Source organism: Xiphophorus couchianus, chromosome 22 (assembly GCF_001444195.1).
Source record: "Xiphophorus couchianus chromosome 22, X_couchianus-1.0, whole genome shotgun sequence".
NCBI classification, from domain to species: domain Eukaryota; kingdom Metazoa; phylum Chordata; class Actinopteri; order Cyprinodontiformes; family Poeciliidae; genus Xiphophorus; species Xiphophorus couchianus.
Genome location: NC_040249.1, coordinates 25,248,799 through 25,274,304, shown reverse-complemented (window position 1 = coordinate 25,274,304; position 25,506 = coordinate 25,248,799). Strand labels below are relative to the sequence as shown.

Below are 25,506 nucleotides of genomic sequence, written 5' to 3'. Positions count from 1 at the left end.
GCTTCGTGTTTATAAGTTTTATTATTGTTTTATTGAGTCATAAGCTTCGTGTTTTTATTGCTGCTGTTTCACTTTAACCTGAAACTTTGGACTCAAAACATTTAACTTTGTTTCCATGAATGTTCGCTATAATTTTACTGATAATTTGAGCCTAAAACTGTTTGTATTAGATTAGTTTATAAAGTTTCTGCAGCTGAAACTGAGTCTAATCAAATATTTTCACATAAAAAATAAAAACAAATCAAGTTTTGATCCCATTTCCTGTCCAGATGAGAACGTTCTGCAGGGCCGTTTGCACCAGGATCTGGGCCCCGGGCTGCAGCCAGTTTGGTGCCCTGACCCAGAAAGAAACATTCATTTACTCATTTAAATCGCAGGCAGTCCTGATGCATGATGGGTAGCAAAGAACTCCATGTTGTTCCAAAGAAATCAACTGTAACTGTATCTATATTTTAAATTTGTTGTAAAATTTGTTTATATCCATAAAATTCAGTATATGAGTTTTAAATAAAGCATTAATAAAAAAAAGAAAAGATTTATGTCCCCTCCAAACATGGCGCCCTGGGCTGCCGCCCCAGGAAAGACTTTCTGAACTGCAGGGCGGCCATGTTGGATCCTTCAATTATTTACTGATTTATGTTTTCAAGACGTTTTGATCAAATCATAAATCTGAGCCGACTGGAAAGATTTCCAGCTTTTCCACTCAGCTGTGACCCGAACAGGCAGCTTGTGACGGCGCCCCCTGCTGGTTGGGAGGTTCTATGACAGGTTCTGGTCTAAATGTTCAGACCAGAACCTGTTGGTCCAGATCCCCCTCCCCCACACGCTGCTAAAGGTGCAGTCGGCTCTTCATCCCTCTGGAGAATCTTCCTCCTCCTCCTCTTCCTCTCTCAGCAACCATGTTTGGCATCCCATAGTGGTCGCCGTGGAAACGCTGCTCAGTCAGTTTGTTAGAGAAACAGAAGAAGAAAAGACTCGTCTCTCCGGCCCACACACAGGCTGGTTCTGGTCCAGATGATCTGACCCGTAGAACCCGGACCAGCTCAGCTCTCCATCTGCAGACTGAAGGTTCTGAAGGTTCTGATGGTTCTGATGGTTCTGAAGGTCGACCCGGTTTGACTCCTCACACCCAGCAAGCAGAACTCCTCCTGTGTTCAGCCCGTTTCTGGCTCTGGTTCTGGTTCTGGTTCTGGTTCTGGTTCTGGTCCTGGTTCTATTTAATGGGAACGGGTCAGTTTTTCTCATCACAAGACTTTAAAGCCAAGATGAGACACTGGACCGGATCTGGACATAAACAATAACAAACAATAATCAACATTATTTTATATTAAAGTCATTTCAGAGATAAAAAACAAACTTTAAACCAAAAACCTCCAAAAGTTCAGTTTTGGTCATTTTTTCTCTAAATTATAAATTATATTAATTATTTTTATTTATTAAAAATTTATTCTTTTATTTCCACAGAGAAACAAAGAGTCATGAACATGAGAATAACCTTTAGACCTGATGACCGAACAGAACCGAACAGAACCGAACATGAGCTAAATCTGCTGAACATTAAGAGGTCCCGGTCCGGGTTCTGTCTGACCCGGACCGGGTCATCTAAAATAATCCTGAACAATAAACTGAGAGGAAACATTCATATTTAATATTTTAGCCAAAAAAGACCAGAACCAGAACCGGTTCTGGTTCTGATGGGAGCTCTGACCCAACCGCTGAGTCGGCACCAACTCGGTTCAGTTTGGCATCTCCACCCTCTGCAGCCTCTCCTCCTCCTCCTCCTCCTCCCTGCGGCGGAGGCCCCGCCCCCAGGAGCGCTTCATTCATCCACCCCGCAGCCCAGAGGGGCGGAGACAGCAGCGTCATGTTTCCAGACGTCAGAGCGGATCTGCAGAAACTTTCGCTCCTTCATGGAGGTAAAAACCGAGTCAGACTCTGATCCTCTGATCGGCTGCAGCTTTTAGTCCGAATCTAAAATGAGATAAAATCTTTATATCTGATTTAAACAGAAGTTTATTAAAACTGCATCATGTTTAAAACGTTTGTTTCAGGCTGCTTTCCTCCACGTTTCCATGGTAACAGGTTATTTTAAACCAAGGAGCGTCTCCATCCCATCAGCTTCCTGCTGCGTTTATTTTTATACAGACGATGTGGGAGGAGAAAAACCATGGAGGATACTAGGACCAATAGAGGGGTGGTTACCATGGCAACCAGCTAGTTAGAGCCAGAGATTAAAAAAAAAACTAAAAACATCCAGTCTGTAAAATATTACATATATATATAATATTTGAATCCATTAGTGTGTTTCTACTGGACCGGTCCAGGTTCTGCTCCGAACTGGGTCTGGGCTCCTTTTGCTTTAGTTACTGCATCTGTGCAGCGTGGCACGGAAGAGACCGGCCTGAGGTTCTGCTCCGGTTCTGCTCAGGTTCTGTTCTGGTTCTGGTTCTCCTCATCCTCAGACGGTTCTGACTCCGGTTCTGGTTCTGGATCAGCTTAATGGGAACGGGTCAGCTGTAGTCTGTGTGGTTCTGGAAATTCTGACTCCAAAGACGTCTTCATGTTTCTAACAGTTTTTCCTTCCACTCAACTTTTTACTAAGCATTGATGCTGTTTCTGGCTGATAGGACTGTTTGACTGGCGGTCAGCGGCCAGCGGACCGGCCAGCGGACCGGCCAGCGGCCAGCGCCACGGACATTCATACTCTAAAATCTAGATAGATGCTTTTTATTACAGACTCGAAGTAAAAATTACATTAAAAAGAAAACAAATACGATAAAAGAATAAAAAGGATCCTATTTTATTGATCTGATATCATAACTTAATTTTTAATTTATTTTTAGTTCTGAATCATTAAAATAAACATTAAATCATTAAAATAAACATAATTTAAATGTTGGTATTTGTGGAAGGAACCAATAGGATTAAAGAATTTCACTTTCTGAGTTGATTTATTCTAATTAATCAACCTTTAATCTGTAACCTGATCCAGATTGTCCGGTGCAGGGCGGTGTATAAACCGAGCGCACCTTCCGCTGCAGTCTGATCCGCGCTGTGGGCGGGGGGAGGAAGAGGAGGAGGAGGAAGAGGAGGAGGAGGAGGATTGGTGGATTTGAGCTCAGTGCTGCTGCTGCCGTGTTTTCTCTCCGAGCTGCCAGCAGTCCTCCAGGCCGCCCGTCCTTCACTCCCAGCCGGACTCCAGAGCTCTTCAGTCGGCCTCCAGGTGAGGGTCCGCCCGCTGTCCGCGCTCCGCCGCAGCCGCTCCTCGGTGCGGGGTCTGTTCCTGCGGGGTGTGCGGGGATCCGGCGGCTGCGGCTCTGCTGCTTGTTGTTGCAGCATCCATGGGATCACCTGTGGGAATACGGAGCCGCGGCTCCCCGCTGGTTCTGGTTCCGGTTCTGGTTCTGGTTTCTGCGTGCGGGGTTGGCGCGTCCTCTCCGGACTGATGCGGTTTGTTTTGACCTTCTCTGTGATGAAGGCTGCTCTGATGATGATGATGATGGTGGGGCTGCAGGCGTGGTCGCCTCTCTGACCTCAGAATCAAGAATGTTCAGGAATCCGCTGCTCTGACCGGGTTCCAGGGTTTTCCAGGGTTTCCAGGGTTTTCCAGGCTCCTCTGCAGCTTTTTGACTTTCCCCTCCGTCCAGACGGAGCGGCTCCTGCAGTGACGGAGCAGAAATCATGTCAAATGTTTTCTGGGATTCTGCGGTAGGAAAAGTGGAAGTTTTGTGGTTTTGATCCTTTTTCTAGTTTTTATTCTTTTTTTTTATTCTAGTTTTTATTCTTTTTTTTTATTCTAGTTTTTATTCTTGTTTTTTATTCTAGTTTTTACTCTTTTTTCCAGCAGCCCAGACTCTTCAGATCCTGTGGAGAAATTATGTAACTAGATCCAGGCTGCTCTTCCTCCTCCTCCTCTTCCTCCTCCTCCTTTTCCCTTCATCTCCTCTTTTTTTCAGTGTTTTCCTTCATCTTCCTCCTCTTCCTCCCTCCATCCCCGTCGGGAACAATCGGGAACTTGTTGACGGGAATCTCAGAAAGTCCCAGTGAGTTCTGCCGAAGCTGCTTGCTGTTGGTTCCGAACCCAAACGCAGCTCTTCAGGTCCAATAAAACTCGGTTTGCTGCTGGACTTTTACAGTTTCCTGGAGAAAATTAAAGAAGCAGCTGTGGCCCCCCCTCTTCACTCCATAAAGCCCGCTGTGCTCTGATTGGTCCCCTGCGTTGGCTAGGCCCCGCCCCCAACATCTCCAAGCATTTTATTGGATCCAAACTCCACTGAGAAACCTTTGAAACGGTTTAAAACCGAAGGAAAACCTCATATAGTTTTTATTTTCATGGTATTCAGTATAAATCCTTAAAGCGTCTCAGATCAGTGAAACCAGACCCGTCAGCTGTAACATGCGGTTCGGTTTCGGTTCTGATGAGAGAATATTCCGGGTTGGGTCAGTCCAGGGCTTCCTGATGAAGCTAATCGGTTAGCGGATCCGTTAGTCTTCCAGCTCTGAAACATTTTCTGCCTCAGGCAGATTAATAATCATTCAAATGTTTTTGTTCTGGAAACCTGGACAGGCCACCCTGGTTCTGGTTCTGGTTCTGTTTCTGATCATCACCCCAAATGACAACATGAATGATGCTAGTAAAGGCATGTGGTGACATTTAATGGTACAATGAATGAATTATGTTTCCTTCAGTTGTTATAAAAATGCTGTTTATATCAAATACGACTGAAAAGAAATTTGACGTCATAATATAACAAATTGAAATTGGGCCACTGTCTCTTTAAGAAGCTTCTGCTCGTCCCAACATGGCTCCTCTATTAACCCCTTAACGTTTTCACCAGCGTTGCTCTGAGCAGCAGCTCCTATAATGAGCTCAGCAGCTGTTGCTAATAGTTGCTGGCTAGTCTGAAGGAGCACAGAGAGGGAGGAGCTGCGCCTCTAAGGCGGGGCTAGGTCCACCTGGGCGTTTTGCACAGCTGAATGGTTGCCATGGAGATGAAAGGGTTTGGTGTAAAGGCCGAAGACGCTGATTTTATGCAACATGGCCGCTTTATCATGTCCTCTGCTTTAGTTCAGCATCTTGGTTACTATGGTTACGTTCACACAGCAGGCGAATGGGATCCGACTTTTTCACCACAGTCTGAGTCAGTGAACGCATCACATCCCAACCCCACCACACCTGGTCCAACAGAACCGGATCAGAACCAGGTCAGACGCTGCAGCTCCACTAAAGGCTGCTGCTGTTAGCTTTCTGTTTATCTGCTGCCTTCATCTGGTTCTGGTTCTAGAGGTTCTGAGTGGTTCTGGATGGTTTTAAAGGTTCTGAATGATTCTGTATTGTTCTAAAGGTTCTATATGGTACTGCAGGCCCGGCCCAGTCAGAAACCCGACCCATCAATCATCCGCTGTGTTGCAGCTGTCGCTAAGCTAACTCTGGGCTATTATTAACCCAGCAGCACCGGTTCTGTTGGACCCATCAGAACTTTTTACCCGGATGTAGTTCAGGTGTTTTTCTAGACCTACAACCTGGTTCTGACCCAACGCTGATGTTGGACCCGACTGGGTCCGGTTCCTGCAGAGGCAGAACCTTCTGGTCTGGATCCGGTCCAGAACCTCAGAGGTCCGGTTAGACCAGACTTCATCATGTTTACTTCTCTTCTTCTGTGGTTTTTCTGTCTGTTTCCATGTGGTAAACATGGTGAATGTGTCGCTGTCTCTGATTGGTCCAGCTGGGTCATGTGACCGGGGGAGGGGGGAGGGGGGTCTGGAAGGTTAGAGTAAAAATATTTGATTTATTTACTGCTGGTTTATTTTATAGAAATAGTTTAATAAGCTCCTGGTTCCTCCAGGACCACGCTCTACATCCGGACCGGTCCTCCCTGGTACCAGCAGAACTTTGGTTCTGGTCCAGCTGGTTCTGCTGCAGAACCTTGAAACCTTAAACTGATGAAGTGTCCCTGAAAAGCTGCAAGGTGAGCTGCTGCTGTCTCACGAACCAGGACACAACGCCTCGTTTCTGGAGCACTTCCTGTCCTCCAAACACTCCTCCATCCCTCCCTCCACTCCTCCCTCCATCCCTCCCTCCACTCCTCCCTCCATTCCTCCCTCCATCCCTCCCTCCACTCCTCCCTCCATTCCTCCCTCCATCCCTCCCTCCACTCCTCCCTCCATCCCTCCCTCCACTCCTCCCTCCATTCCTCCCTCCATCCCTCCCTCCACTCCTCCCTCCATCCCTCCCTCCACTCCTCCCTCCATTCCTTCCCTCTTTTCTTTCTTTCCTTCCTTCCTGCTGCAGTGTCAGAACTCCAAACCAAAGCAGAGTTTGAGGCGTGAACACAGAGCAGAGGGAGGAGGTGAAAACTTTCTGCGGCTGGAAAAGGGAGGAGAGATGGAGGGATGGAGGGAGGAATGCGTGGGAGAGAGAGAGAGATGGGGAAATGATCCTGAGGGAGGAGAGAAGTGGGGCGAAGGGAAAGGAAAAGATAAAAAACGTTCCAGTGGAAATATTAGAAGCTGGAAGATTTTCTCTTCAGAAGCTGATTGTTCCCCAGAACTTTATGCTACTATTATTATTAATAATATTAATAATAATAATAATAATAATTAATTAATAATAATAATAATAATAATGTTTTCATGTAAAACCTGCTGCAGATCAAAATACACAGAATAGCTCTACTGTGGGCCAAACGTTCTGCACTGGTTTCACTGGTTTTCTCAGCTGTGTTTCCATTAACTTTAAATTTCACCAACTGAAATTATAAAAATACATTTTCTAAATGGAAAGACGTCAATTTTAAGAAAGAAAAACACAGTTTACTATAAAACGTTGCTGCGCTGCAGTGGCTCTTCAGCCATAAATGAGTATAATTATGTTTTCTGCATCATGAGTCACATGACCAACAGCTGGATGTTACTACTGCCAGAAACCACAAAGAAGAAGACGACAGGAAGTGGTCTTCTTTGTGGTTTGTCTGAATAAAACAAAAACAAAATACAAAGTTATGAACAGCATCACACAGTTCATTGTGTTGAGTCTGCAGCTGTTCTGTAAAATGGCTGACGCCCCCCAGTGGGCGGGGCTTGTTGCTCCAACACTCTCCTCTGATTGGCTGATAGACAATGAATTCTAACTGCTGATGAATATAATATCATGTTTACATCCATCGCTGCCATGATTTTTAATGATTTATTGTGTGAACAAGTTTATTCACGTGAAATTTTAATTACATTTTTTATTTACAATTTAGTTTTTCGACGTTAGCAGAAAATAGAGATTTGAGTTCATTTATGAAGGAAATTAAACATCACAGTTTTACACATTTCACAGTTAATCTCATCAGCATCAGTTATTTATTTGAAGCAGAGAATTAGGTAGCTTTAGTTGTTGTGATTGGACTAGACCACTCTGGAGTGGCTCCACTGGTTTAGGAATCATGTTTATTCTCTACATGTTTGTTTTCTAAGTGAACATTTGAATGTTCTTATATAATCGACTGGTTTGAGTAAAGAAACATTTCAGCCTTTTACTCAGTAAAATACAAAGCCACAGCAGGAGATGAATAAATATTGAAAGTTTAATTTGGAAACTTGAATAAACATCAGAAACAGTGAAATATAAATAATCTGCTAAGAGAAAAACCCAGAACCAGAACCGACCTGCAGATAAATAAACACAACAAACGGATTCGTTCAGGATTTCTGGAGTAATGTTGGTATTTTTAGATGGATCCGGACCGGATCAGAACATTTCTTCCTCAGGATGAATCCAGCTGATGATCCTCTGACCCGGTTCTGGGTGGGAATCCAGCAGAACCTCACCAGGGACTTCCTGGGATGTTTGAACCGTTTCTGTTTCTTCTCAGCACAGATCTGTGTGTGTGTGTGTGTGTGTGTGTTTACATAGCTGGGTTACACGGAGGTGAATCTCCTTTCAGTGTTGCTCAGCTGGTTCTGATTGGTCGGTTCAGTTCTACTAAACTCAGCTGGTTCTGGAGGTCCAGATGTCCAACGTGCCTCTCAAAGACGGTTTGTCCTCTAGTGTCTCTGAGACATTGGACGGATCGGGTCAAAGGTCAGGTGGTGTTTGGACCCAGAACCAGAACCTGGACCCGGCTGGGTTGGTTCAGGGTCAGTAGATGGTTCTGAGTGGGTCCAGGCCCGGGTGCAGCAGGGAGGGCGGGGTCGGCATGCAGACATGGACAGGAAATGAAAGCGGGTCGCTGCCTCTGGGCAGGAAACCAGCAGACTGACTGACTCTGGACCGGCCCGTTAGCTGCAGAACCAGACAGAAATACTGACCGTAAACCAGCCAGAACCGAGCCGAACCAGGTTCTGACACAGTCTGGAATATAAACCAGCAGACTGAATCTTCTGTCGTTCTGAACCAGTAACGGGTTTGTTTCCGGTGTTGGATCCAGAACAGACCGAATCCATCTTTATTATTTAATATGTTTGAGGACGAATCGGATGTTAAAGTGGAGCTAACCCCAGTGAAAGCTTAGCCCCGCCCCCAAACACATTTAAAAAGTTATATAAAAGTGGGCGGAGCCAAGATACATTGAGGGGCGTGGTCAAGTGTGTGTGTGTGTGTGTGTGTGTGTGAGGGGGGGGGTTAGAGGTGTGTGTGGTGTTCAAGCACTGTTACCAACTTAGAAACTTTATCGCTATATTTGGCGGCTTTTCAGAGCCGATTAGAGACTAGCAGCATGTCCCCGATGTAGAGGGAAAAAACTTTATATAATCTATAAACATGATTTTAAAAATGATTAACCTATTTCCCTTAATAGTGTGTGCCTGAATCAGGGGTGCATATCTACCGTCCTGCTACTTTCAGATGCTTCCCTGCTCCAGCACACCTGAGTCAAATGAAGGTCTGGTTAGCAGGAGAGGAACCGGCCATTTGATCCCGATCTGCTGGAGTAAAGATGGATCTAAAAGTTGCAGGACGGCAGTTCTGGAGCAACTCTGGTCTAAATGTAATCTTAATTATTTACACAACCTTCCCGCCAACAAAACTCCCCCAGCAGACTCACTTCCGGAGCAGTCCTGTCAGCGAAGCTAGCGTCTTGTTGCTAATGTACTAAATAGTCCTGCTACAGTAGATGGCGGGAAGTTTTGCGTTGCTATGGTGACAAAGTTGATAATGGAGCAGTGGAGGGAGAGCTTAGACCGAATCCTCCATCTTAATGACGAAGCAGATAATTTTCCAGATGGCCGGTAAGCTACAGCTTCTGTTTATTAGTTATAATTTTCATATCGCTCTGCGCTTTTCAGTTTACTATGTCTGTTCTCCAGCAGATATCATTTGGTCTTCGCTAATAATGAGTTATGAACGCTGTGGTTAACTTGATGCTAATGCTACTCTGGTTAGCACCATGCTAATGCTACTCTGGTTAGCACCATGCTACTCTGGATAATTAATATTTCTCTCTTTTTATTGCCAACATTGATGCTCCTGTTGCTCTTTTCGACTCTGCTGCTGTTTTAATGTTTGGTTGATATCGTGATGTTTGCTGGGTCATGTTAGCTTTAGCTTAGCTCCAGAACCCGGTCCAGAACCCGGTCCAGTCCCTCTGATTCCTGGGTTCATTTGATGTTAGTAGCTGTGATTATTCCATCCTGTCAGCGTGTTTTATTATTTCTGGTAGAAATTTTCTCCTCTCTGCTGTTATTAGTTGATTCGCCTCAAGAGTTTAGTCTGTTTATTTGTCACAGTTTTGAGTCTGATTCAGTTATTAACCGATTTAATAATTAATTTCTTCATATTGTGAAAGTTACTGAACTGACCTTTCACTTTTATCTAATTTAAACTTTTATGTTATTTTGCTGTATGAAAAATGTTATTTAATTGTGGAACTGCAGCCACTTCCTGTCATTATTTGAATCTGGACCATGAAAGGAAATTATTCAGCTGCTCCAAGACTTTGTCTGCTGATAAATGTATCGACCTTTTTCTCTGGTTTGTTGGAGTTTTTATGGTGACATGTGAAGCAGCAACCTCTGCACAGAAACATAAAGATTCAACCCTTAACCACCAATTTAAACTTATCAGCAAAAACAGTTTAGCCTTTAACCAGGCTGCTGGACTATTAACAATTTAAAGCCACAAATATTTGGTAAATATTGAATTCATCATACTTTAAACCAGGGGTGTTCAAAGTGTGGCCTGGGGGCCGTTTGTGGCCCACAAATTAACTGCAATTCAAAAAAGACACAAAAGAGGCCCTCCGACACTTTTTGTCATTTTTTTCAGGATGAGGTTTTTGTTAAACTGAAAATGTTTAGTACAAAAGCAGTTTTTTTCTGTTTTGTTTCTCATTTAATTTTTTAAAATTATTATCTCATAAATGTAGTTTATTTTTCATGCTGATGAGTTCAGGTAAAAGTGTCGTGTTAAGCAGAGCAGACCTTGTTTTGGGTTCTGAACGTTGTCAGATTGCAGAACTTTGGACCTTTGGTTCCTGGAAGCTGAGGTCACATTTTCTGTACGGTTGCTATGACGACACAAAGGCTTACATCACTGGACTCCACCCATCAGTAGAGACCAGCAGGGCGGAGCCGCAGCACAACCCTCATGACTTCATCTGTGTGTGTGTGGGTGTGTGTGTGTGTGTGTGTGTGTGTGTGGGTGTGTGTGGGTGTGTGTGTGTGTGTGTGTGTGTGGGTGGGTGGGTGGGTGGGTGGGTGGGTGTTGCTCCAGGATCTGATGTCAGGAACGTTTGTTCTGCTTCAGCATGAAGAGATGAAACAATCTGCTCAGTCAGAAGAACCTGATGTTACTGTGTGTGTGTGTGTGTGTGTGTGTGTGGTAAGGAGCTTTACAGCAGTGTGTCCCTCACCCACAAATACCCGCTGACACACTCGGCATCCAGGGAACTATCGGGGGGGAGGGGCGACCTTGGGGGGAGGACATCTGCTTCAGGTTACTGTCAGCTGGAGGAACCAGAGCTGGGACTGGGAGCTACTGGTTTAACTGGGATCTGGCTCCACTGAAGCTGCTGGTTTAACTGGGATCTGGCTCCACTGGAGCTGCTAGTTTAACTGGGATCTGGCTCCATTGGAGCTGCTGGTTTAACTGGGACCTGGCTCCATTGGACTTAGACTTAGACTGACTTTATTATCATTCTGCATGCACAGGGTGAATACAGAACGAAATTTCGTTGCATACGGCTCAGGACAATGTTTTGAGGTTCCAATGTTGTGAGGTTACTCCAGAATAAAATAAAATACAGTATAAAATATGAATATAAATATAAATATAGAATATAAAGTGCAGGACTGACAGTAAAATAGAAGTTACTTAGCTCTGTACATGTGCAAGGTATAAAGTGGAGACCAGATTTTGAGTGCAGTCCAGTTAAGAGTTCAGCAGTCTGATGGCAAGTGGGAAAAAGCTGTTTCAGAACCTGGTGGACCTGCACCGGATGCTGCAGAACCTCTTTCCAGAGGGCAGCAGGGAGAACAGTCCATGGTGGGGGTGTGAGTGGTCACTGACGATGTTTCGGCCTCGGGACACGCAGCGCTGGGATGAAATGTCCTGAATGGAGGGAAGGGGGGCCCCGATGATCCTCTCTGCTGTCCGCACCAGTCTCCTCACGTTCTTCCAGTCAGAGGCGCTGCAGCCTCCACACCACACAGAGAGGCAGCTGGTCAGAATGCTCTCTATGGTGCTTCTGTAGAACGTCTTGAGGATGGGCGGGGGCAGGTGTGCTCTTCTCATCCTCCGCAGGAAATACAAACGTTTCTGTGCCCTCTTGACCAGAGACGTGGTGTTCACAGTCCAGGTGAGGTCGTTAGTGATGTGCACCCCCAGGAATTTGGTGCTGCTGACCACCTCCACAGCCGAGCTGTTGATGAGCAGTGGAGCGTGGCTGGGCCGGTTCTTCCTGAAGTCGACGATCATCTCCTTCGTCTTGTCAACGTTCAGGATCAGGCTGTTGTCTCTGCACCAGTCCACCAGCTGCTCCACCTCCTCTCTGTAGTCCAGGTCGTTGTCGTCTCTGATGAGGCCCACCACCGTTGTGTCGTCCGCGAACTTCACGATGTGGTTGGTGGCGAACCTGGGGACGCAGTCGTGTGTCATCAGAGTGAACAGCAGAGGGCTCAGGAGCTGCTGGTTTAACTGGGAGCTTGGCTCCGTCCATTGTTGGTGTTCCTGAAAGTCTTCATTTGTCTGGTTGAATCTGTCTCTAATTTTTGCAGTCTCCTCCATGTTTTTGTGCTTTCAGCGTTTCCGTACGTCCCAGTACCGTCTCCATGGCAACAACATACCCCACAGTTACAAAAGGCCGGATTTGTTTTATTTTATAAACGTTTTAAATCGATTCTGAATCGCTGTGAGTGGGAATCATGAATCTGAACCAGGCCCAGATCACCATACCTCCACCACCACTTTGCTGAACATCATGGACAGACGTCTCATCTGTCCAGGTCTTGTCCTCTATTCAAACACAGCTGTATAGATCCATTCTGTGATGACCTTTGACCCCTGTAGGGTTTGATGGAGCCGTTCTCTCTGAACCATGTCAGTGTTGGTGACCTGAATGAAGCAGCTGTTCCTCTCACTCTGCTGTGGTTGATGTGGAGACGCCTGCAGGTGTCAGCTGACAGGTGGAGGGTCAGGGGTCAGAGGTCATTGGGTTCTCTGTTCTCCTCCTCTGGTCCATGAAGCCAGAAGCTTCACATCCAGGCTCTGTTTCCTAGAGGAAGTTAACAGATTCCTGAGAAACTACACACACACACACACACACACACAAACACACACACACACACACACACATCCTGTCCTGTGTGATTGGCTCTAATGACCCATGATGCATTGCAGCGTTGTGCCGGGCTGGGCGTTGGATCGGAGCCGGATGAGATGATGGAACGTGTTGATGAAGTTAAACTGGGAGTGACTGCTGGTGATTTATGGGAAATAATTTTCCTGCTGTTTGTGTGTGTGAACGTTACTGGGCGAACACACACACACACACACACACACACACACACACACACACACACATATCTGATTATAAACAACAACATTAAACCAGAGCAAACGTTTAACGACTAAAAGGTTCAGGATCTCTGGATTAGTTTATCGTTTCTGATTTAAACTTTATAATTAAATAATTTTTAGTTGACTTCGTCTTAACGTGTTTCAAAGATACAAAATAAACATTTGGTATAATGTTAAACTGTAACTATATGGTTTGTTACTGTCCTGGCTACATTTGGTGATGGATTAAATATACAGACGGTTTGCCATAGTTGGAGTGTTGCCATATTTCCCTGCTGCATTAAAAGCAGCCAAGCAGCTGTTCCTCCTCCTGAAGCCACCAGCCTGCATTGGTTCGGTGTGGAGTGCTGCACAGTCTGACCTGATCTGCCTCTGAGAGCGCCCTCTGCTGGACAGCAGCAGCGGGCCCCATTACCATGACAACCAGGCGTTGCCATGCTGAGGCCTTCTGTAACCCAGACGGGTTTAAAACATTTTATGAGTGTTTACAGTTTTTATTTTTCATGATGTTTCATCTGATGGAGCCCGGTTTTCCCCACATGGAGGCGTTGCCTAGCAACCAGCGGCCCGTGGGCTTCCTGTTGATCCCTAAAGGTCGGGCCGGAGCGCTGTCATGGCGATGCAGGTTGAACTGCTGAAGGGCGAGTGGAGGCAGAGAGGAGACATCTGGTCTGACAGGAGGAGGAGGAAGATGAAGATGAAGGGTGGAGCAGACAGAGGCTAATTACAGAGAGAGAGTTTATGAAGGAAACGTTCTGGAGCTTCCTGCTATACAAACTCCTTTTCTCCTCTCTCTCTCTGGAGGCTGAACTCCAGATCACTGGAGCAGCAACAGGAGGGGGAGGGGCTGGTTTCAGGCTGAACATTAAAGCTACAGTATGAAACTTGTTTCTCTGCCATTAGCACATTAGCAGTGCGTACATGAGGATGATTGTCGACGCTAAGCCCCGCCTCCTGGTCGGTTGTTCGTGGTCAGAGCGCTGCGTTTCCATCAGATGATCCGTCTCCTCTTAAACCTTTTCGTTGCATTTAGTAACGTTTTAGAGAAATAAATGGTTTTGGGTCAGAACCAGGATGGGTCCAGGTCGGTTCCCTCAGCAGGAGGACATGAACATGTCCCTCTCAGGCTCCTGTAGCAGAGACTTGTCCTCCTCAGATGGACGGATGAGGACGACCTCTTGACCTCTGTTGATCTGGAGCAGCCGGCGGTAGGCCTGTCGCGATAAATGGTAAATCAATTAATCGTACGATAAATTAAAACTATCGATGTCATTTTAATTATCGGCATTATCGTCTCTTCTGGCCGTTTTCTCTTTCTGTTAATGACACCGAATGAAAAAAGCTCAACTCCGGTGCTCTCCACTGACCCTCCCTTCCTCATTTCCTTAGTGTAAAGCCCAGAGCACACTACACGATCTTAGAGCAGTCGGCCGATTGTCGGCCCATTTTCAAAACCTGACAGACCACACATTAGCCGACAGAAATCCTAGGTATAACAGTTCGATCATGTTCGTTCCTGCCGTGTGGTGTCCAACAATGGGCACAAAATAATGGCTACAAGTTCAGTGAACTAATTTTAAAACCAGGCATTAATCAATGCTTTACTACAATCTACCTGCAATGCATGTGGCTAGTGTCAGCGTAAAGTCCTGACTGAATGAAAATCATTAGAACCTATTTATGTCACGTTAACGAAGAACAGCTGAAAAGTTACCGGGTTTATCAACTGCGGTAACAATTTAGCTCCAACTCCTCCTCTTGTCATTTCTATATTCTTTGCATGTTGAATAAACATTAATGTTGTTTCCACATATCATCTCCGATGTCCGTTGGACTTCGGGTTAAACACGAGGGGAATCCGCGCTTTCTGATTGGCTGCCTGTCACATTCAACAGGTTGAGTTAAGATCCCAGTCGGAGAAAACCCCTGATTTAGATCGGAGCGGCAACGACGATCTACCGTAACACACCACACAACCTTAGGAAGACCAACGTTTTAAGATTGTTGTATGGGGAAAAATAGGAGCAAAAATCATGTAGTGTGAACTATTGCATCAGGTAGTCGATGTGCCCATCTTCTCTATTTAAATCTGATTATTACTGAAGGGCAACATAATATACAGACTTCATAATCTGCACTCTTTTGGTTGAATGCAGTATTTATTTCCACTTTGGCTTTATGTTGTTTAGTTTTTATCAAGTACATTTTTTGTTAATGGAGACTGAGAATCCATTTTGTTTTTGGTTGTTTTGTTTATTTTGTTTATCAGCTCCAGTGTTAAATATTCTTTTGAAAATAAAGTGTATCTATCTTTGGCAGGAAATCACATGCATTATTACGTCATTTCCATTACATCAGTGTAAAAAGATCTTCAAACAATATTATCGTTTATCTCAACAATTTTTGAGACAATTAATCGCTCAGCAAAATTTGCTATCGTGACAGGCCTAGCCGGCGGCCATCTTGTCTCCTGCTGTCCTCTCTCTCTCCCCCCCGATCGCCCCGCTGTAACAGAAAGTTCTGCTGTTGGAGCGTTTCTGCAGCTGTAGCAGTCTGTGTCCCAGCACCCTGCGGGTCACAGGGAGTTCATCCTGCTGGGAGGAACCAGAACCAGAAGAATCTCTGAGTCTAATCCGATTAGAATGGGAACAGAACCGGGCCGCCGGCGCCATCCAGAGGAGTCGCCGTCTGCAGCCACAATCGCTGCGTCTGTCCACCGAGGACGGGTTTCCCCACAGCGCTTTGACTGGGCCACGGGCCAGGGGCTGATGGTAGAAATTCTGCTGGAGGCGACATGATGCAGTTCTAATGGTTCTGAAGAGATCTGTGGCTGATTCAGAACAAAGATGGGTTTGTAGAGATAAAGGCAGAATGAGGAAGGTTTCTGTTTGACACATTCATCAGATTAAGAGATCAGCTGTTAAAATGTCCTTAAAGCAGCAAACAGTGATTTGAAGCTGCTGGAGCCTCTGGAGCCTCAAGGTGGAGGATCCTCCAGAGGGTTGAGGTGCATCAACCTACTATTGGGCCCCTAACCAGAGCTCACAACCAGAACCGGTCCCAGTGGGCCCAGCCGGACATGAAGATTCATTTTCAAACAGACTTGTTCACTGATGACTGCTGTGCAACCCTGGATGGTCCAGATGGACGCTGTAGTGGATCAGTGGTGGACGGCCACCACGTCCCAACAGGGCTGTGACATCAGCAAGGAGGTGGTGGAGTCATGCTGTGGGCCGAAATCATGGGGAGAGAGAGAGAGAGAGAGAGAGAGAGAGAGAGAGAGAGAGAGAGAGAGAGAGCTGGTCGGCCCTGATGGTGTGAAAATGACCTCAGCAAAGTATCTGGACTTTCTGACTGATCACTTTCTTTCATGTTCTAAAAGAAGAGCCGAACCTTCAGTAGCAAAATCATCTTCATCATGACAATCCACCATCTGATGCTGCAAGGAAAACCACTGTGTCATTGGCTGCTATGGGCATAAAGGGTAGAAACTCATGGTGTGGTCACCATCGTCCTCTGACCTCTGACCTCAACCCTACTGAGAACTTTTGGAGTTTCCTCAAGCAGAAGATCTGAATCCAGTTCATATCAACCAGCAGCTCTGGGAAGGTTTTCTGACATCCTGCAGAGAAATTCAGCAGAAACTTTCCACAAACTCACAAGTTCAATGGATCCAGAATTGTGCTGTGATACCAGAGAAGGTCCAAAGTTAACATGGAACTGGGTCTGTTAAGATGGTTCTGATTGAAATAGATTTGATTTTACTACATGTGAACACTTAATGCTGCACATTCACAGAATGACCATTTAATGTTCTTTATAATCCATAAAATGTTTGGAAAATCTGCTGTGCATAATAATTTGGAACATTTTGCATTTTGAGTTTTTTATTTTTGAAAGACATCCTGTTGTCATGGGGATCTTTGTTCAGTAAAATTAGATTTATACTGTAATAGTTCATGACTTGAAGATTTTACTGACCATCATTTGCATTGAACATTTAGGAAACCTGAGAAAATATCACTTGCATAATAATTTGGAACAAGGTGTAAATTACTGGATAAACAACAATATTATCGTTTATCATAAAACCTCCTGGGTGATTTATCGTCCAGCTGCATTAGTTACTGTAACGGGTCCAATTAGCTGGTTCTGTCAGAACTTCCTGTTGGGTCCATCTGATACAGCTCTAATTAAAACCTGCAGCCAGCTGACCTTTGACCTTTCCTGATGTAAAGCATTCTTGGAGGCTCGTTAAAACAAACAAGCAGCTCCCTGAGAGGAGTTCTGGGTCGGTTCTGGTTCTGCTGGTGCAGAGGCTGGGCTCTGTTTGTTTGGACAGGAGGAGGACCCGGCTCGGCCCAGTCCAACCCGGTCCGTTGTTTCTTTAGTTTCATAATGGGAGGAAGAGCAGCAGGGAGTTTGGACCCAGCAGGGCGGTCCGGTCCGGTCCGGTCCGGCCCGGCAGGCTGAGCTTCAGACACATTCCAGGAAAACCTGGAGAGTTCTGCTGGGTTTCCAGGGATTGTCTGCTCCTCGTCATGACGACCCGTGGTCCAGAACCAGAACCTGAGGATAAATCTGGGTCCTTATCCAGGAAGTGATCAGATTATTTTACAGGTTTGATTTTTATTCCTGGTTCTGCAGGAGAAACTTTTGGTTTCAGCTTCAGTGAAACATCAGAGAATAAATCCTGAATGTTTCCTGATCCTCAGCAGGTTAGTTTGTTCTGGATGTTTTCCTCGTGGTTCTGGTTCTGGACCCAGAACCGTTTATCCTGGTATCGGCTGTGATGTCACAGCGTCTCAGATTCAGTCAACATGTCCATATTTGGACGTCCTGTCTGTGTCCACAGTGGGAACCAGGATTCCTTCCTGAACAGAAACATCAATGTTCTCACGATGCAAACCTCTTCAGCCCCACACACACCCTGCCTGTGTGTGTGTGTGTGTGTGTGTGTGTGTGTGTGTGTGTGTGAGAGACAGGCTTCCTGTGTTCAGAACAGAACCAGGCCCGGCCCACTTCAACAGCATTGACCTCTCTGTTGGTCCGCAGCAAACTTCTGCATCACATTCAACAATCTAGAGATCAATAAAACATTAAATATTAGTAAAAGAATAATAAATAAAACTTTAAAAGAGCTTCAGATTAATAAATGAATAGAAATTAAATAAAAACTCCTCCAGGAATCCTAATAAACTAACCATGAAACCAGTTTAACCAGTAAATCTGGAGCTACGTGAATAAACTACCAGCTGTTCAGAACATTCTGTTGGATCAAAGTGTTGCTGCTATTGACGAGCTGCGTTCAGCGCTCAGGACGTTTATTAATTATTAATATCTGTGAGTGTGGAGCAGAAACGCTGCAGCTGGTCCTGAGTAACGTTCAGGATCTTCAGACACGCATGAGCAGGCTAACACGGTCACATCAATAATGCACAGGGAAGCTATCAAATATGGATTTACTGCCGCTAATGGGAGCTAACGTAGGCTAACAGGAGCTAACGGGGGTAACTGATTCTAACAGAAGCTAACCTTCAGTAGCAAAATCATCTTCATGCATGACATTGCACCCTCTGATGCTGCAAGGAACACCACTGTGTCATTGGCTGCTATGGGCATGAAGCTACCGGGACTATGGAGGCTTACGGAGGCTACATGCGGCAACCCCCCGTGAGAGGCTAACGGGAGCTAACGGAGGCTAATGGGAGCTAACGGAGGCTAACGGGAGCGAACGGGAGCTAACGGAGGCTAATGGGAGCTAACGGGAGCTAACAGAGGCTAACACAGCTGAAGCTTCACGTCTGATTTTTTCTGCTCATCTGAGAAACTGGGAACATTTCAGGCTTTAGACAGAAAAACTCTCAAACTAACCGGATTTATTTCAGTTTAGCTTCTGACTGTAAGTTAAAGTTCCAGTTAAAGGAAAATCAGAATAAAAAATTGTTTTTATTATAATTAGTTTAATCTAGTGACTGACAGTCGGGTCTTCTGTGATTGGACGTTGAGTTTAAAAGAAACATTTTCTCCATAAATCCCATAAATGTTGATGTGTATCTGAGAGATTCTGGTTCTGTTCAGCATTAATTTCATTAAACATTAAAACTTGATTCTAGTGAACCTGAACCAATCAGGACCGGTTAATGTTCTGGTTCTCTTTGTCTGGGTTCAGTCTGAACAAAACAATTCGCCTCACTGAGTAAATCTGACCGCATGACTTATTGATGCTGCCACCGTCTGTCTGTCTGTCTGTCTGTCTGGACCGGCTGCTTTAACTCGGCTGGTTCTGGTTCTGGACCGGCTCAGTTCTGGTCAGCCTGAAGAGAACAGAACCAGAGAACTGAAGCTCCATGTTCAGTCAGAGGTTCAGTTTTCCAGCTGATGAATCCATGAAGCAAACAGCAGGAAGTCATTATGTTCATGGGGTGTGTGTGACGTTATTAGACGGCGTGTGTGTGTGTGTGTGATTGCTGTGCTGCAGCTGCACATGTCGGTCTGTCTGTAAACTGATTGTTTCATGGAGGAGAAAATGATCAAATATATATTTTTTCTACTTTGTTGCATCGTCATATAAAACTTTAGAAAACAGATTTATTATTATTTTTACTGGTTCCTTTATGGGTTTAACCCAGTTAGCCCATTAAAAGCTACGGAACCAGTATCTGTACTAAAGTTCCTCCAAAAGCTCAAAGTTCCCACACTCTGTGAGACCCTGAAGTATCCTGGATCTGTTTCTGTTTCTAACTGAAGCTGTCCAATCAGAAAGCAGAGTGTTATTTTATTATTGTTTTTGAAATAATTATGAACTAATTCAGTAATCGATTATCTGACTGGTAAAAACTTTTGCTGACAGAATCACACAGTCAAAACTGAACAATAGATAGAAATATTTCACATTTAAGGTAAAAACCTTCTGTCTGTAAACCTGATCCCAGAATCTCTTGTTAATCACCTTTTGGATCCAGTTATTAACCGATTAATCCAATAATTAATCAATAGATCAGTTCTGCGCTGATGTTCAGCTGAACGTTTCACATGTTCCTGTTTGGACCTTTTAGCTGCAGATTCATCCTTTGCTGTAAATGATCAAAGGTTCACTAAAGGAATGAATCTGTTGACTTTTATTCCTGAAATGTTTATTTTATTTCTTTAAAGAACTAAATGTGTTTATTTGCATGTTTTAATGTAATGAATTTTCCTCAGACTGTGTTGGTTTCCATCCAGACCGGATGCTGGTTCCGACCTGAACCCACCCAGTGGACACCTTCTCTTATTTACATGCAATGATCGGTATTGATTGGTATTGATTTCCTGCAGCTGGTATTAATAATTAAGCAGCTATCAGCTTTTAGCTTCCCTCCATGTGGGAGCAATCACAGTCTGACTGCTGCAGATCAGATGTTATTAACAGATGGAAACCAGGTCAGCTCTCTCTCTCCTTCCTCGATCGCCCTCCCTCTCGCCCGCCCTTCCCTCTCTCTCTCTCTCCCGTGATCTCATCCTCTCTGGCTGCCGACACATTCCTCTGCTTTCAGCCTTTATTCCTTCACTCTTTGTTATCAGGAGTGTGTGTGAGTGTGTTGGATGTTTTCTCACATGATGGAGCAGAGAGGGCCCCTGGAAATGACTGAATGTCTGCGACCCGTTCAGAACCGTTTGGGTCTGTCTGGCCCTCTGACAGAACCAGCATGCGGATCATTAGAAACCTGCAGAATGAAATGAGATCCAACAACATGAAGTTTATAAAATCCTCGTTATAATGCTATTTAGTTTGGTTCAGTTGATTATATATATAACCATATAACCTTAAGTTTGTTTATAATAATGTTAAAACTAGACAGAAAATAAAAACAAGATTAAAAGACAAACACCTTTTTATTTAAAAGTCTGCCGCTGATTGGACCGAGTCGTTTCCTCTGCAGATCAAGCATGAGGCGACAGTGGGGAAGAAAACTGCTGCAGAACCAGAAGTCAGTTGGATCCTCGTTCTTCTTCATTCTGATGCTCACTGTGAACTGCAGGAAGTAGTCTTCCTCACCTCTGGGTGAAGAGGAGTCGCTGATTGGCTGCTGGTCTTAATGAGCGTCTTACCTGGTGCTGTGGATACATGTTGTTAACAGGACTTTAATGTCTGTTGCTAGGCAACCAGGAGGGTGTTGTAGTAAACATGGAAACGGTTCTGATCCTCAGACTGTAAACATCTAGACCAGGGGTCTCAAACTCCAGTCCTCGAGGGCCACAGTCCTGCAGTTTTTAGATGTGCCACAGGTACAAAACACTGGAATGAAATGACTTAATGACCTCCTCCTGGTGTAGATCAGTTCTCCCAGCCTTGCTAATGACCTAATGATCTGTTCAGGTGTGGTGCAGCAGAGGCACATCTAAAAGTTGCAGGACTGCAGCCCTCGAGAACTGGAGTTTGACACCCCTGATCTTGACCTTCCATAATCCATCAGGTGTTTAATTCACTGAGATAATCTATAATTAATGAGTTATAGATAATTAGATATTAGCTAACCCCCAACATCAACTTTATTTGCTGATAAACTTTATAAGTTGTTCCTTCAGGGTTCTGTCTTTGTTTCTGTGGATGTACGTTAGTTTAGTTCTGCCATATTTTTCCAGTCTGCTCAGTGCTGCCCTCTGTGGCTTGAACGGTAGTACTGCAGCTGAATTTTCCTATTGGTTCCAGCGGTCCAGCTTGGTCAGTGTCACTAAGCCCCGCCTCCAGGTATCTTCTCACTCAGACACGCCCCCTGGTGGCGAGTCAGGAGGAGGAACAGCTAGCATGGTTAGCATAGATCGATGAATGTGATCCATTAGCAGCATGGAGCCAGTCTCTTGGCTCCGCCCACTTTGGAGTTTTTCCATAGACATGAATACGCAGACGCCTCATGGAGCGGGTCGGCCCGTTGCTGCGATACGTCACAGCGTCCGCCATGTTGAATGTGGTCTGTGTTCCAGTAAGCTAACACAAGTAAATGGACCGAACTTCACAAAGTGCCGTTCTACTAAATATTTTAAGTTAATTCCTGTCATTGACACATTTTCTCACACACACTAATAAATGACTGAAGTCAGAGTTTCTAACTTTTGATGGAATTATTTAATTGTTTTGGGGGATTTCTGAATAAAGAGCACAATGTTGTGATTTGATAGAAATGATTCTGATAGTTTTTATATTGACATGGATGAACAGACACATTTTTACAGTGTTTTATTAAAGGACATATTTACATGATTCCATAATTTAATGTACATTTAATGTTTCAAGACAAGAAAAAAATTTATTTTCTTGTTTTTATTTATTTTATATATTATTGATAAATGACTTGATTTATCAAACTGGAGAGCCAGTAAACACCAGTAACACCATTAAGACCAGTAACACCAGTAACTTAATTATTTTACATTTCAGCCTCTTTCTGTTGATCTGGTTCTGTTTTTTCACAGTTTGGATCCAGGTCGGATCCAGACGGCTCTGGTATCTCCTCATAGAGCAGGAGGTTCTGCCTCCGTGTCCCTCACTGGACCAGGAGTTTAGTTAGTAATCACAGACTATTGATAGATTATTGATTGATTTATTAGTGATGATCAGTGAAGTTCATCAGAACCGAATGGTCGGACCCAGAAAGTTCTTTGGTTTTTATAGAGGAGTCAGTGAGAACTTCAGGGCCGGTTCTGTTTCTGCCCCGTTTATCTATCCATTCATCGCGGCAACCATAGCAACCGCTAAGTGCATTAGCAGGGAGCAGCTAACCTGATTACAGGGAGAGAGTCCTGCAGAGGATGGAGGGAGGAGGTTCTGGGTCCGACTGGCTCTGACTACTACTGTAATTTTCTAACTGGTTCTAACTGGTTCTAACTGGTTCCTGCTCTGCTGAACATGCAGCAGCTGAACCATGTTTGGACTGAAACTCATTTTAAACTCAGAGACCCGGTTCTGTTGCTCCGGTTCAGTTGCTCTGGTTCTGTTGCTCCGGTCTGGTCGACTCTGTGGTCCGGCTGTCGGCCCAGTAGAACCTGCTCAGCTGCCTGCTGAAAGCGGGCCTGGTTTCCATGGTTACATCTGTTTTGGGTCATTTCCTCTCTTCTGTCTCTGTGTGGCAGCAGCTTCTGGATCAGAACCAGAGGATCGGGGTCTCTGGAGGTTCTGGTCCCGTCAGCGTCCTCCTCCTGCTCTGGGTCGGTGTGGTTCTGCTGGTACCGGGTCAGATGGTTGCTGCTGTCCTACATGGGTGGCTGTGGCCTAGTTAAAGCTGCAGAGGCAGTGATGGATGACATCCCGCCTCCTCTCCGACCCAGTTCTCCAGAACCAGCAGCGCAGTGCGGTGAAGGCTGAGCGGACCTCAGTGGGACCTGCAGCAGCCCGTCTGGTTCTGGATGGGTCCAGTAACGAAGTAACGCTCAGTTTGGATCGGCAGAACGTGGGGGAACCGTTTCCATGGTAACCATCAGAACCGACCCGTGTGCTCTTGCTGCAGCCGAGGTTCTGCTCTGATGCGAGCGGTTCTGGAGAGCGGCGTGGGCGGCTGAGAGCGGCGTGGGTTTCTGCAGTGCTTCGGTTGCCATGGCAATCAGCTGATGCTTGAAACGTGAAAGAGCCTTAGAGCTTTCTGTTCGCTCGGATCAGAACCACAGAACCTGCAGGCTCAGCTGATCATAGTTTGGATCAGAACCGGAGGTTAGAAATGTTCTCCAGAACCAGTGCTCCCAGTTAAACTCTGGCCTCCGGCCCAGTTAAAGTTCGTCTTCCAGTCGGGTCTTTGTTCCGCTGTCGGCAGCCTGGTGAGTTGCTGCTGCCGCAGTGCATGCTGGGATGGCGTTACCATGGAGACGTGGCATTTTGCAGGGTAATGTCTGGTTTACTGAGGACATGGACAGAGACAGGACGAGACGGACCGAACCGGTTCTGGTTCCTGAACTTTCTGAGGTTCAACTGAACTCATGAACCTGAACCAATCAGATCCTCCATCAGTTTGGTCTGTCTGCTCTCTGATTGGTCCTCAGAGATCAGCTGGTTGATGATCTGGTTCTGATCCGCTTCTGATGAGTTTCTTCTGCTCTGTTCATCATGTTGATCTTCACGCTGCATTGTCTCTGAAACATCCTTTAGTCTCCCTGGTCAGAAATAACCCGACCCGCTAAAGCTGCTGCTAACGCTTTAAACTGAGGATGAGGAGGATGAGGATGAGGAGCTGAGAAGGAAGAGGAAGAGTTCAGAAATAACAGCTTCTTTTGATCATAGATTTATAAAAAGCCTCAGAGGAAAATCTGGACCTGGATCAGATCTGGGGGCATCAGTGATGCATCATGGGAAATGTAGGATCCAGTTGGTTCAGAGTAGTAAAGCATGGCTACAGGGACAGACGTCGGGACTCGTATATTCTTTTATTTTGAAAAGTGGAACCACTCAGACACAGATTCATCATCTGATCAGGTTCTGATCCGGTTCTGATCAGGTTCTGATCCAGTTCTATTTATTAGTGAAAAGAACAACTTTTCCATTGGTTGTAGAGATGAGGTTGAAATCATTTTTACTAAATTGTAGAACCGAACAGATGAATATTTATTTCCATATTTCAGGAGACGCTGCAGATTAACCAATCAGAGGCCTTCATTTCCCCTTTGATGTTCAGTCTGGTTCATTTTGTCCTGACACATAAATGTGATGATGTCATCAGAACCGAGTCCAGATCTCCAAACTGCAGAAACGCTTTACTACTGCAGGCGGTTGTCATGGTGCCTAGATTGTGTGTGTGTGTGTGTGTGTGTGCGTGTGTGTGCGTGTGTGTGTGTGTGTGTGTTCTGGTTCCACCATCATCATATTTTTAGCGTAGCAACACCAGCAGCTCCACTCACTGGTTGCTGAGCTCTGAGTGGGAGGAAGTCACCAAGTGTCCCAGCCGCTTCACTTCCTGCTCTGACAGTCGGCTACTCTGATTGGACGGTTTGAGGATCAGTGGGCGGGGCCTCAGGTGCAGCTCAGGTCGATGAAGAGTCTGATGACTCAAACGTCGCAAAGAAAATTTAAACTGAAAAACTGAATCTGATCAACTGGAGCTGAATAAAGAGGAAAAAATAACGAACGTTTCTTTTTCTGTACATTTTTCTTTTTTAGTTCTTTCTTTCTTTACATCATTCTGTCTTTCTTTTTGTACTTCTGTCTCTTTCCTCACAGAGGAACTCTGGCTCTGTTTACCAACCAGGACGCTTTACAGTTTATAAATAAGATTGAATGTTGCCTAGCAACAGCACAAACTGCATCTCTGCACTACCAGCTTTCATCCTGCTGCTCTGATGTCCTGCAGTGACCTGGTTTCACCAGCAGGGGGCAGCGCTCCCTCAGCGCCCAGGAAGAGCCGTTTGTAGGTTAGAGTCAGGCTGCAGCCAATCACAGAGCAGAGCTGCAGTCACATGACTGGGAACCAGGTGTAGAAAAATCACCATATGTTGACCTGGGAGGCTGCTGCATTAAACTAAGTACACCCATCAGTAAACTA

At 45.2% G+C, this 25,506-nt stretch overlaps 1 protein-coding gene across 1 annotated transcript in view; it reads left to right on the top strand.

Annotated features, from left to right (window-relative positions):
* The first annotated feature begins 3,019 nt into the window (after positions 1 to 3,019).
* Positions 3,020 to 25,506, top strand: part of LOC114138004 (spectrin beta chain, non-erythrocytic 1) — an 82,262-nt gene continuing 59,775 nt past the window's right edge. The window contains exon 1 of the mRNA XM_028006952.1: positions 3,020 to 3,223. The gene's annotated coding sequence lies outside the window, so the exon portion shown is untranslated. The remainder of the gene's footprint in view (positions 3,224 to 25,506) is intronic.